The sequence below is a fragment of the Balaenoptera ricei genome, chromosome 6, assembly GCF_028023285.1.
Source record: "Balaenoptera ricei isolate mBalRic1 chromosome 6, mBalRic1.hap2, whole genome shotgun sequence".
Classification (NCBI taxonomy): Eukaryota; Metazoa; Chordata; class Mammalia; order Artiodactyla; family Balaenopteridae; genus Balaenoptera; species Balaenoptera ricei.
In genome coordinates this window covers 42,152,809-42,166,176 of record NC_082644.1, presented here as the reverse complement: position 1 = coordinate 42,166,176, position 13,368 = coordinate 42,152,809, and the positions used below count along the sequence as shown (strand labels likewise).

Sequence of the window (13,368 nt, the reverse complement as noted above, 5' to 3'; positions counted from 1 at the left end):
GCCAGCGTCAATTCTAGCAGAGGACAACCTTGCCCTGCAGAATTTTGAGAAGTTGGATACCTTTGACATCACTCCCAGCTCAGTGCTGAGGGGAAGAAAACAGACCAGCTCACCCAGTAATCAGGGTTCCTTACCAGTGGCATACTACATGGGGGTGGGGTGGGAGCAGTCCTCCCTGAGGACAAACAATAGGGGGTGCATGACCTGCAGAGAACTGAAAAACAACCGAACTGACTAAAAGTCAGTCTGCTTATTATCAGCAGCAGCAGCAATCCTAAACAATGTCAATAATAAAATACTTCTTTCAGAAAGAGTAGATCACTCACGTTGCCCCTCACTTAGTACACCACTGTTCCTAACTACACATTCACTCCCCAATTCTTGCCTATCAAATTCACATTATTTCTTAGATCATAAGACAATTTCATCCCCTTTGGAGAATTTATGGATCCTTCAAGGGCATCTTTTTTCGGAATGTCTACTTCTGAGCATCTTAAGAAGTATTAATCAGTTCCTACAAGGGTACTTGATTCATTAATTACTCATTCATTCATTCATTCATTCAACAGCCTTGGAAGACCTACCAAGTGCTGGTTGCCGGACGTGCCATGAAGAACAAGTCACAGACCCAGCACTGGAGAGCTTACAAGGCATGTAGGGAAGCTGGTGCGCAAATAAGAAGTCACAATGCAGAGATCAGAGGTAATAAGCACAAGGGCCTGTAGGAGTTGAGAGGAGGGGCACCTAACCAAGCTGGGCAGAGGGGGACACCAGGGAAGCTTTCCTGGAGGAAAGGACGTTCACTTTAACAGCCGAGATGTGAGAAAGAGTTAGTTAGCCAGGCAAAGGAGTGTGGAGCAGAAAGGAGTGTTTCCCCTGGAGAGGAAACAACTCATGCAAAGGCCCAGGGGGAGCCTGGGAAATGCCAAGAGCAAAATTCTGTGTGGCTGGAGTATGGTGGGAGTGTGGTGATGGTAGAGAGGTCAGCCTGAGCCAGATCATGGACTGTTTTCTCCTTGCTCTTGAGAGCGATGGGGAGCCACTGAAGGGCTGTAAACAGGGGAGTGGCAGGGGTAGGTTAGTGTATTAGAAAGCTCAGCATGGCTGTAGCACAGAAGGCATGAATTTGGGGTGGGAAGAGTAAGAGTAGAGCAGAGAAACTGGTTAGGAGGCAGCTGCAGTAGTGAAGGCAGGAGATGGTAGTGGCTGGAACAAAGGGAGGAAAAGGGGGTTGGGCTTGTGAATGACTGACTCGGGGGGTATAGGAGCCTGAAGTGTGGAATGACTTTCAGGTTTCTGGCTAGGGCGGTGCTCCTCTCTGAGATGGGTACAAAGGAGGAGGCACAGGCTTAGTGTATCATCAGGTTTTATTTTCATATTGCTTTTTTTTTAATGAAGTTTGCTTTTTTATTAGCATCTTTATGATGTACTGATTTTATACATTTGTCGTGTTTCAACCTATTACACTCAGTATTCTTTTGGTGCTCAAATTTTCCCATCTTTGGCCACTGGAAGTGTCTTCAAGTTGGTTCCAGTGTCATTTTAACAAGACCTCAGTAATCTTTTTTTTTAATATAAATTTATTTATTTGTTTTTATTTTTGGCTGTGTTGGGTCTTTGTTGCTGTGCGCGGGCTTTCTCTAGCAGCGGCGAGCGGGGGCTACTCTTCGTTGCAGTGCACGGGCTTCTCACTGCAGTGGCTTCTCTTGTTGCAGAGCATGGGCTCTAGGCGCACGGGCTTCAGTAGTTGTGGCTCGCAGGCTCTAGAGCGCAGGCTCAGTAGTTGTGGCTCACGGGCTTAGTTGTTATGCAGCATGTGGGATCTTCCCGGACCAGGGCTCGAACCCACGTCCCCTGCATTGGCAGGCGGATTCTTAACCACTGCACCACCAGGGAAGCCCCTATTTTCATATTTCTGATAAGATTTTCTCAAATTCCCTCATTTCTTAAACGTACCATCAAGTGTGTGAGGGTTTTTGGTTTTATCAAGATCAAGGTATCCCCCAAAACACTCTTTTTGTGTAAGGAGGGATTACTCTGAAGAATTAAACTGAAAATCAGTGATGTAACATGGAAGAACAAATCTGAGTCCATATTGGATCTGTTTATTTTACTTTAACCTTTGTATTCTGTTGCTTTTGCTACAAGTTAATCACTAAAGGGATGTTGCCTATAGCTGAACGTATACATAATGGCCAGTCTCTGGGAATCCTGCCTTCCATTCCTGAGTTTAAGCTAAAATACCTTTGTTTAGGGACCTCCCTAGCGGTCCAGTGGTTAAGACTCCACGCTTCCACTGCAAGGGGTATAGGTTCGATCCCTGGTCGGAGAACTAAGATCCCACATGCCACGTAGTTCAGCCAATAAATAAATAAAATTTAAAAAAACAAACAAACAAACAACAAAAAATAATCCTTTGTTTAGCTCACAGGAAACATCGTGACCAGGCCCACATGTGAATGGCTGCAGGAAAGAAGAAATTAACACATTCCCTCCAGAGTCTGGCTGGAACCAGGAAATATCTGCAACAACTTCTCCCCTTTTTTTACTTTACCTCCTCACCTTCTCCTCTTTGCTCTATAAAAGAAACTGGCATCCAAACCCGGGCAATATGGTTCTTTGGGACACTAGTCCACCACCTTCTCAGTTTGCGGGCTTTCCAAATGGAGTCTCTACTTGTCTCTCAATTGATTGGCCTGTCATGTGGTGAGCAGTACGACCTTGGACTTGGTAACAAATTTTGGAGAAGCCAGACAGGAGCCCTGCTGCTCTCGGCCAGCCAGCCCCAGTTGGGGAATTTTCAAGTAAGGCCCAAGCAGCTGCTGGGATCACTTGTCCTGAGGATCTTCCCTTCAAAATTCTCTGAAGGAGCTCTAGCTGCCCCAGCACTTGACAGGTGGAACAAGGAATCAACATCTGGAAGCTGATGGGCTCCATACAGTAGGGTAAGTCACTCCACTGTGTACAGCCGGAAACTTTATTATCTCCGTTTGGGGCTTTTTTCTCTGGAATAAGCTAAGCTATTTTGTAGTTGAGTGGGGTACCCTGTTGGAGAGAGGAAATAGTTGCTGGACTTTTACCCGATTTGTGAACTGGTTCGTTTGTTTCTTTAGATGCTAGCATTTGTGTGTGCCATTTGTGTTTTGTTTGTCTTGTATTTCTGTCTTTAAAAGATGGGGAATGTTTCATTTATCCCTAAAGAAAGTGCTCTGGGGTGCATTTTGGATAAGTAGTCTGAGTACAGCTATGAACCCATGACTAAGAGGAAGATGAACAATGTGTGACCATAGTACCTATAAGGATCTTCACAAGGGATTTATGCAGGATTATCTTGGGACCCTGTGTACCGTGTATTGTCACTCTTGCCATGTTAATTATGTTGTTTGCGGTCTCCTGTGTCATTGGTCTGGAACCAACAGCTCTCCAGGAGTCACATTGCATGGGGTTTGATTTGATGGTTCTTGTGATAGGTAAAAGCCCAAGACCAAACTTGAGGGTTTATTTAGGGTTTTCTCTTTGTCCTTTGGGTTTTTCATTTCATTTTGTTTTGGTACCATTTCTCCACTTATAGCCAAATTCTTTGTGATGTTTAAAACTTTTACTAATGTCAAATAGAGGAAAGGAACAGAAAAAAAAAAAAAACAAACCCAAACCCTGTCTGTTCTTGCCTGAAAGAGGCACATTCCCATGGAGAAAAGAAAGGTTACACTTGGTTCCTAAAATCATCAATAAGCTCCAGCCCAGAATTCAGCCCGGTTGGTTGATGGCAAGGCAAAAAAAGGCATTCTTTTAATGGTTAGAGAAGATCAATTGCTTTACAATAAAACACTGAGGAATGGTGGCCTTTGAATGGCTCTATACAATCCTGCAATTAGAACTATTCTGTGATTAAAATTTAAAAAGGAAGGAGATGAGAGTGATGATTTGTTGCTTTACTGGCTGAGATGGCTGTTCCAGGCACTCCAGCCGCTATGCCAAGACTTCCTCTCCTTCCACAGCCTCCCATTCCTATACCCAGTTCCTAACACTGTGGCTCAGGAAGTGGTCAGACTGACTCCCCATCCTTATAGGCATCAATTAGAAAATCCTACAGGGGACTACGCAGTGGTTAAGAATCCACCTGCCAATGCAGGGGACATAGGTTCGGGCCCTGGTCCGGGAAGATCCCACATGCTGCAGAGCAACTAAGCCCTTGCGCCACAACTACTGATCTTGCGCTCTAGAGCCCGCGGGTCACAACTACTGAGCCCGTGTGCCACAACTACTGAGGCCCACGTGCCTAGAGCCCATGATCCGCAATAAGAGAAGCCACCGCAATGAGAAGCCCGCGCACCACAACAAAGAGTAACTCCCGCTCGCCACAACTAGAGAAAGCCCGTGGGCAGCAACGAAGACCCAACGCAGCCAAAAATAAATAAATAAATAAATAAAATAAAATTTTAAAAAAGAAAGAATATCCTGTGAGGACTTCCCTGGTGGTCCAGTGGTTAAGGCTCTGTGTTTCCAATGCAGGGGGCCTGGGTTTGATCTTTGGTCAGGGAACTAGATCCTGCATGCTGCAACTAAAGATCCCACGTGCCGCAACTAAAACTTGACACAGCCAAATAAATAAATAATAAATAAATAAATATTTGGAAAAAAAAGAAAAAGAAAGAGAAAATCTTGTGTTTGTTCCTGAGGCACATGGACCTGGTCTGGTATTGTTCATCTAAACCTGACAGGGCACCCAATTAGGGCCAGGAGCCACTCCCAGGGCAGGGCAATTTCCCTTACGCAGTTATCCTGTAGGAAGTCTAAATGCAAATGGCCAGCTGGCTGGGTTTCTATGGATGCATGGTCCTTTCTCCACCTCAGACTTGTTTAATGAGAAAGATCACAACCTTCCTTATAGGGAGGATCCTCACTTCTATTTTTGCTACCTACCACCCTTCATGGGCAGACGTGTGCATTCTTCTCAATATAATGCTTACAGGAGATGAAAGGAGAATGGTCATTGATAAGGCCAGGGAAGAAGTGTACTAGCTCCACCTAACAGACCCAAATGGTACACCTGAAGCCCACTTGACAGTACCCACAGCTGAACCAGACTGGGACCCCACTGAGGGAGGAATGCCCTTATTAGAGCACTGCCATAAGTGCGTCTTGGCAGAGCTTCCCTTCAAAAAGTAGTACCAAAGCAAAAGAATTTGAACAAAATTCAAGAAATTCAGCAAAAAACAAATGAAGACCCCTCTGAATTTTTGGAAAGGATTTATCAGGCCTACAGACATTATACAGATGCAGATCCTGAGGCCCCTGAAAGTGCTAGAATGGTAAATATGATCTTCATTGGGCAAAGCGCCCCAGATACCAGGAGAAAATTGCAAAAATTAGATGGCACATTTGGAATGAATCCTTCTCAGTTGGTAGACATTGCTTTTAAGGTATTCAACAGCAGAGAACAAAAACAGTAAAAAGGATTCATCCATCCATCCATCCATCCATCCATCAACAGATGAATGGATAAAGAAGACGCAGTACGTATATACAATGGAATACTACTCAGCCATAAAAAAAGAACAAAATAATGCCATTTGCAGCAACATGGATGCAACTAGAGATTATCATACTAAATGAAGTAAGTCAGAAAGACAAATACCATATGATATCACTTGTATGTGGAATCTAACATATGACACAAATGAACCTATCTATGAAGCAGAAACAGAATCAGGGACATAGAAAATAGACTTGTGGTTGCCAAGGGGGAGGGAGCCCTGACATTAAAACATATTTTCTTGTACATTCCAGAATGCCCTATGCCCCTCCTGGACCGAGATCTCTTCTGTAAACTAGATACTCAAGTAACTTTTCACCAAGACAGCTTGATATCAGAGTCCCACCAGAAGATGCTTTAGGGACTTCCCTGGCAGTCCAGTGGTTAAGACTTCGCCTTCCAATGCAGGGGGTGTGGGTTCCATCCCTGCTTAGGGAGGTAAGATTCCACATGCCTCAGGGCCAAAAAAATAAAACATAAAACAGAAACAGAGGCTTCCCTGGTGGTGCAGTGGTTAAGAATCCACCTGCCAATACAGGGGACACGGGTTCAAGCCCTGGTCCAGGAAGATCCCACATGCCGCGGAGCAACTAAGCCTGTGTGTCACAACTACTAAGCCTGCGCTCTAGAGCCCACGAGCCACAACTACTGAAGCCCGCGTGCCTAGAGCCCATGCTCTGCAACAAGAGAAGCCACTGCAATGAGAAGCCCGTGCAATGCAACGAAGAGTAGCCCCTGCTCACCGCAACTAGAGAAAGCCCGTGCACAGCAACGAAGACCCAACGCAGCCAAAAATAAATACACAAATAAATAAATAAATAAATAATTTAAAAAAAATAATCTAGGGGACTTTCCTAGTGGTCCAGTGGGTAAGACTCCGTGTTTCCAATGCAGGGGGCCTGGGTTCAATCCCTGGTCAGGGAACTAGATCCTGCATGCGAGCCACAGCTAAGAGTCTGCATGCTGCAAATAAGAAGCCCTCATGCTGCAATTAAGAGTCCACATGCTGCAACTAAAGAGCCCACATGCCACAACGAAGATCCTGTGTGCCGCAACTAAGATCCAGCGTAGCCAAAATAAATAATAAAATAAATAAATAAATATTTTTAAAAACAGAAAGTTCTAAAAGAAAAAGTAATCTAGGGTTATAAAATACTAACACTTTCACATAAAACATTATTTTTGCCTCTCTGTTGTTTTTTTCTTTACAAATGCAGAGCTTTTATTATAAAAATATAATGCCCATCATAAAAATAAATTCTCGCAATTCAGAAACAACAAAATGCCTATTAATCCTTTCACTTTTTTATCCTTTAATCTTTCTAAGTATAGTACTCTGTTGACATAATTGAAAATAATTCTGTATAAGCTTATTTGTATAATGCCCTTTTCACCTAATGCCATGATTATAGAATAATTATCAACTCTTCAGAACCATGATTTTAATAACAAAGAGGTAAACCATACTTTATTTAATCTATCCTCCTCTATCATTTGGTATTCAGTTTGTTGCCAGCTTCTAAAATTTTCTATTTCATTTTTTTATAGGTAAATATACATTTGTATTTCAATGTTTTAATGGCATAAATAACCTTGAAGAAGAAGGCAATGAAGATCTCTGGGCAAAGGCTTTGTCTACATCTCCAATTATTTTCCCAAGGATAAATTCCCAAAAATGAAATAATGGGGACAAATAATACCCAAAAATCCAGGTTTATTTTAACCCTTCATATATTATTTACCTCTCAAAACCACAAGTTTTATGGTGTGAGGAAAGGATCTAATTATTGCTTTCCAGAGATCAGAAGAAGTGCTCCTCCTGTGTTAGCCCCTCCCGCTTCCCATCAGCCCCTGGCTTCTTCCACCTCCCTTGCAGAGCGGAAAGATGAAATCAAGAGGTGACATTACAAGCCGCCATTTCCTTTGCCTTAATCACAGCAGTGCTTTTCCTCGTTCTGTGAGTAACTGACTTTCTCTAAGTGTCCTCACTTTCTGATGAGTAACTGGAAATGTGCTTCTCTGCTTGAACTTTGTCAGAAGTGCTTGTTGCAAATCAGCTAAAAAGCCCTTGAGATGCTCAAATGTAAATAAAATGAAAAGGGACACCAAAATACAACAGTGAGTGAACAAGTTAATATGAGTATAGTACTTAGTACAGTGCCTGGAGCTGTTAAGTGCTCAACAGACATTCACTGAGTCCCTACCAGAAGCCAGGCACTGTGCTAGGCTCTGGGGACCTGACAGTGACCAAGATGAACACAGCTACCATCCTCCCAGAGTGTCCCATCTGGTGGGCAAGACGATCCTAAACACATGATTGTATGAATAAGTAGCTGATCACAAGTGTTAGGTGTCAAGGTACTGGGGGGTTCTGAGAGTGTATCACAGGGGGTTAGGTAATAGTCTGAGGGAGGGAACATCAAGGAATTTTAAAAAGGGAACTAATAATCTATTTATTTATTTATTGGCCATGCCACGGGGCTTGCGGGATCTTAGTTCCCAACCAGGGATTGAACCCGGGCCCGCGGCAGTGAAAGCACAAAGTCTTAAACATTGGACCGCCAGGGAATTCCCAATAGTCAAATTAATAACTGGAAATTTTAGGTCTCGCCTGGGTAGAAGGAACTGCCAGATGTCACAGGTATAGGCAGAGAAGATTCAGGCCTTCCTGGTAAGGCCTCTACCTAGTACTCTTTCAATACTCTGGGAATAAGTGCATGGCCCCAGGGTCCAGACAACATGATGAAATGAAGCACCCCTGGCCAGAGCAGAGAGCAAAGGTAAAGAGCTTGGCAATTCCAGATACGGAAACCCAGAGGAGGCCAGAGGCTGGAAAGGCAGGAGCAAAGGCTCAGAGGTGGGCCCATGTTGAGAATGTCTACCCAGAGGGGAAAGCCCATTTCGAGACCTAGATGAGGGGCTGGAGACAGGAAGATGTAGATGACAGCGATGGGGGTGGTGGAGATGGGCAGTGCTGGTGAACTAACCGGGGAAAGGTGGTGACGGTCCAGAGGACTTAGAGGTGATAGAGACTGGGACAGGTGGTAAGGGCTGCAGTGACTAGGATGACGAGGGTGACAGGCACAGGTGGTAACAGTGAAAGTGACAGGGAGGGCCTTCCCTGGTGGCGCAGAATCCGCCTGCCAATGCAGGGGACACGGGTTCGAGCCCTGGTCCAGGAAGATCCCACATGCCGCGGAGCAGCTAAGCCCATGCACCACAACTACTGAGCCTGCACTCTAGAGCCCGTGAGCCACAACTACTGAGCCCGTGTGCTACAGCTACTGAAGCCTGGGCACCTAAAGCCCGAGCTCCGCAACAAGAGAAGCCACTGCGATGAGAAGCCTGTGCACCACAACAAAGAGTAGCCCCTGCTCACCGCAACTAGAGAAAGCCTGCGCACAGCAACAAAGACCCAGCACAGCCAAAAATAAATAAATAAATAAATAAACAAACAAACAAATTAATTAATTAATTAAAAAGTGACAGGGAGATGGGAATGGAACTAGCCAGTGGCAGGGTTGGGTAAAGGCCTTTAATAAAGAAGACAGTGTGGGTTCAGATAGCAACAGCCTTGGGCATGGGGCTGGGACAGGGATGGTGGCAATCTGGAGAAGGTAACACGGCGATGGGAACTGGGTCAAGTGACAGCATGGTTAAGAAAGCGGCAGTGGTTGTGATGCAGGGATGCTGATGAGGGTGGCAAATGAGTGACAGGATGGGAGATGAGTGATGACAATAAAGGTGACTTGGGGGCTTCCCTGGTGGCGCAGTGGTTGAGAATCTGCCTGCCAATGCAGGGGACACGGGTTTGAGCCCTGGTCTGGGAAGATCCCACATGCCGCGGAGCAACTGGGCCCGTGAGCCACAATTACTGAGCCTGTGCGTCTGGAGCCTGGGCTCTGCAACAAGAGAGGCCGCGATAGTGAGAGGCCCGTGCACCACGATGAAGAGTGGCCCCCACTTGCCACAACTAGAGAAAGCCCTCGCACAGAAACGAAGACCCAACACAGCCATAAATTAATTAATTAATTAATTTAAAAAAAAAAAAAGGTGACTCGGGGTTGACACGAAATATGGGAGGTGAAGATGTCTGTGCTGTAGAGACACCCACCGTGCCCCCTCCCCTGGGCCTGTTTCAACATCAGAACTGTTTTCTAGGCTGCAGGTCTCATGACTCAGGACCATCCATCAGCCGGCCCCCAGATAAGATCTCTGGGTGCAGCCACAGTCCGAGGGGCTGGCTGGGTGCCTTTCTTGGCTACGTCCAGGCCCATCAAGAAACCTTAGTGTTGCCTCTGCCTCCTCTGTCCTGGGCACACATCCACCCCAATCTGAGGTCCACCAAGAACCCCTAAATTCCCTCTCCTTGGAGAATACAGCTTCCACAACTGTCCTAGCCGGGGATTTGTCTATTCCCCCAGCTTCTTCCACAGCTGATTCTTCTAATGCTTTGTCATAACCATTCCCTGGAAGGAGAGAGAAAAAACGTGGGCTTCGAGGGGAGATCTGAATAATCCCATTCATTCATTCTGCAAATATGTACTGAGCCCCTTGCATCATATGAGGCGCTAGCTTTTGCAATCAGACCTGTGTTTCCCTGTCTCCATGAAGCTCAGTCTCGGGGACAGACAGGTAAATGGCAGTCACCATGGGGAGAGAGTTCTATTCCCTTGTAATGCAGGAGGGCCGACTGCTTTTTAAAACCTGAGGAGAGTGGGTCCCATTAAAGGAAATCTCAGGACCTGTGTTAGTGACCCTTTTGCTCAGCTGAATACTTTACCAAAAAAGTTTAGAGTATAGTGAGCAATCCAGAGGGAGAAAGTGAGGAGGGGAAGTAAGAAGAGAAAAAAAACCTGTGATGTGGCCAGAGGCTAGGATGCTAAGCAGGATAAAGGGCCAGTGAGAAATCACCACCAACGTGGTTTCCAAGAACAGGAGTGCCCGATACTGTTGGGTTTGTGCAAAGCAAACTCCCTCCATCTCCCCAAGCCTTCAGCAGTTTGTTACTAACGTAAGACCTGCTATAAAAAGGGAATTTCTTTCTCTTTCTTTTTCTTTCTCTCCTCCCTTCCCTCCTTCCTTCCTTCCTTCCTCCTTCCCTCCCTCCCTCCTCTCTCCCTCCCTCCTTTCCTTCTTTCCTTCCTTCCTTCCATCATCTGAATCTAAGACTGTTAGGAACCCCGGAAGAGAATCACAGAGCTTCTGTGCTGGAACTTGCTTTGGGTCTCAGAGCAGCCTGGTGCTCCTGACACCCAGGCCTCTCATCATACTCCGCTTACCTCCCTGATCTGTTCACTGTGCATCTGATCTCCTTCGGAGGCAGGGTCTGGCCCCCAGCTGGCTCCTCCCTGCCCGTTAGCTTGGTGACGGATGGGCTCACGGGGCCACTAAGCAGGAGACTTAGGAAGCTTCATTTTCCCAGATACTCCATGACCAGTATCCTACCCGACACGGCCACACCCCACTTTCCAGTCTCATCTAGTACTCTAAGCTCCAGCCGCAACCGAATTCCCTCCAGCTTTTCCAGGGAACCTGATCTCCTGCCACCAGGCTTTTGCACAAACTGTTACTGCTACCTGGAGTACCCCATCTAGCTGATTCCTTCTCCTCCTCCAGGTCTCAACAGAGAGGTACAGGGCTGGCTTTATGGACAGGTGACCTGGGCCTTAAAAGGGCCCTACCCTTGATTTAATACTGTTGCTGTCTTGAAATTCTAAATAATTTTTGAATAAAGGGCCCTGCATTTTCATTTTACACTAAGCCCCACAAATTATGTATCCAGTCCCGTAGAAATGTTTTGTTCTGGTAAAATGTCCCAATTCCCAATTTCACCTGTTTGATTGTATTTGTAGTCTCCTCCACTAATTCATCTTTAAGTTCCATGAAGACAGGAACTATTTGGTAGGCTCTGGTTTCCCTTTTCCTAACAGTCCTCATTTCCATTTGGTAATCCATTTTGTTCGGGTGCAGCTGACATCTCTCTTGGGGCCAGAGATGGAACATGTGACTTAAGCTAATCCAATTAGTTGGGCCATGCTTGTGACACAGGGCTGGGCATGAAACCAAGCTGGTCCAATCAGAGTGTGCCTCTGGGTACTTTCTGGAACTGTGGTGACAATGATGCTCTCTCTTCCCTGCTGGACATTAACAAGAAGCATGTAGCCTGGAGCCAGGTATCCTGGAATCATAAGAGAATCCAGGCTCAGGATGAGGCTGACGCCTCATGGAAGGAGGAGAGGAAAAACAGAATGGAAATGAGTGCTGGATCAAGCCTCACCTGAAGTTTTCCTCTGATTTTCCAGTTTTCTGAGCCAATGAATTACCACTGCTCCCCAAATCAGATCGAGTCAGATTTCCTCTTTTGTGCACCCAGATGCATCCTATATGATCTTGTATATATCTTGCTCATTATAGTAATCCTGGTATCTACCACAACCTGGCATGAAAAAGATCCTCAATAAATATTTGATGAAATAATAAGCAAACAAATGAATTAAACCCAAGCCCTCTGGCAGAAAGACCAGAGGTACTACTTTATACATGAGACCTTTCCAGGGGCTTTTCTGCAGAGTTTCTGCTGGTCTTCTTGATCCTGTATACCTTAAGGGACCCCAACAGGTCTCCATCTTTCCTGGCTAGGGCCCAAATCCCTGGGACAGGCCAGAACTTAGTCACTTTCTGTTCATCCCCAAGCAGCTGGGCCTGCTGTGGCTTCTGTCTTCATTCAAGTGTCACTGGGTTTAGAAGCGTCCCCTGAGACTGGGCCCTAGGTCTGGACCGGCACTGCCTGACCTAGTAGCTTCATGTAAGTCACCTGTATTTATTTATTTATTTATTTATTTATTGGCTTAAACAATAAACATTTATTTCTCATAGTTCTGAAGGCTGGGGAATACAAGATTTTTTAAAAATTCTTTTCCATTATGGTTTATTATGGGATATTGGATATGGTTCCCTGTGTTATACAGTAGGACCTTGTTGTTTATCCATCCTATATATAATACTTTGCATCTGTTAACCCCAAACTCCCACTCCATCCCTTCCTCACCTCCCTCCCCCTTGGAAACCAGAAGTCTGTTCTCTATGTCTGAAGTCACCTGCATCTGAGACACAGACTCCTGCTCTGTGGGATGGCAGTGAGGATGGAGAGCCGTTGACTTCAGAGGGTGAGATGGCCCTGATTCTTTGGTTGCCTAGGATTCTAAACTTCTGTGACACAGACAGACAGCTCTACCAACTGGAAATGGGGAGTTTTAGTCAATCCTGCTGTTCTCTTATTCAGCAAGTATTTGTCAACAGTGACTATGTGCCCTGCCCAGCCACTGGGACTCTCATTCACATTCTCTAAACCTCCTGCTTCCTGACCCTTTGCCCTGAAAATCTGGGTTGTGACCTCAACACCTAAAGGCTTCCCAAGCCCACATCCTGACCCCTGTGATGCCCACCTCTTTACCTCCGGTCTCTGCACTCACCCACACACACACATCAGACTCATTGCACAGATGTGTGGCTTCTGGCGACCTGCAAGGAGGAGTGCCTTCGAGCTGGGTAAGTGTGTATTCAACTGTGAGTGAGTGTGTTGACGTGTACTTAAGCGTGCATGGCTGTAAGAGTATGTGTGTGTAAGGCCATGGAGTGGAGGTGCGCGTCAGAGTTTGAATGTGGAAGTACTGGGTGTACAGGAATGTATCTAAGTGTGTTTGAGCACCAGAGTATGGGTGAGTGTGAGTCACTGTCAGAGTATGAGTGTGCATGTATGAATATAGGTGGGTTGAATGTGAAGTGAGTGTGCCTGGGTGTGTTGGTGAGTGAGTGAGTGAGCGTGTAAA

At 45.7% G+C, this 13,368-nt stretch overlaps 1 long non-coding RNA gene across 1 annotated transcript; it reads left to right on the top strand.

Moving 5' to 3' along the window:
• The first annotated feature begins 572 nt into the window (after positions 1-572).
• Positions 573-7,882, top strand: LOC132367759 (uncharacterized). The gene is made up of 3 exons (XR_009503849.1): positions 573-702; positions 2,425-2,945; positions 7,085-7,882. It is a non-coding gene; the product is annotated as an uncharacterized LOC132367759 (long non-coding RNA).
• The last annotated feature ends 5,486 nt before the right edge of the window (positions 7,883-13,368 follow it).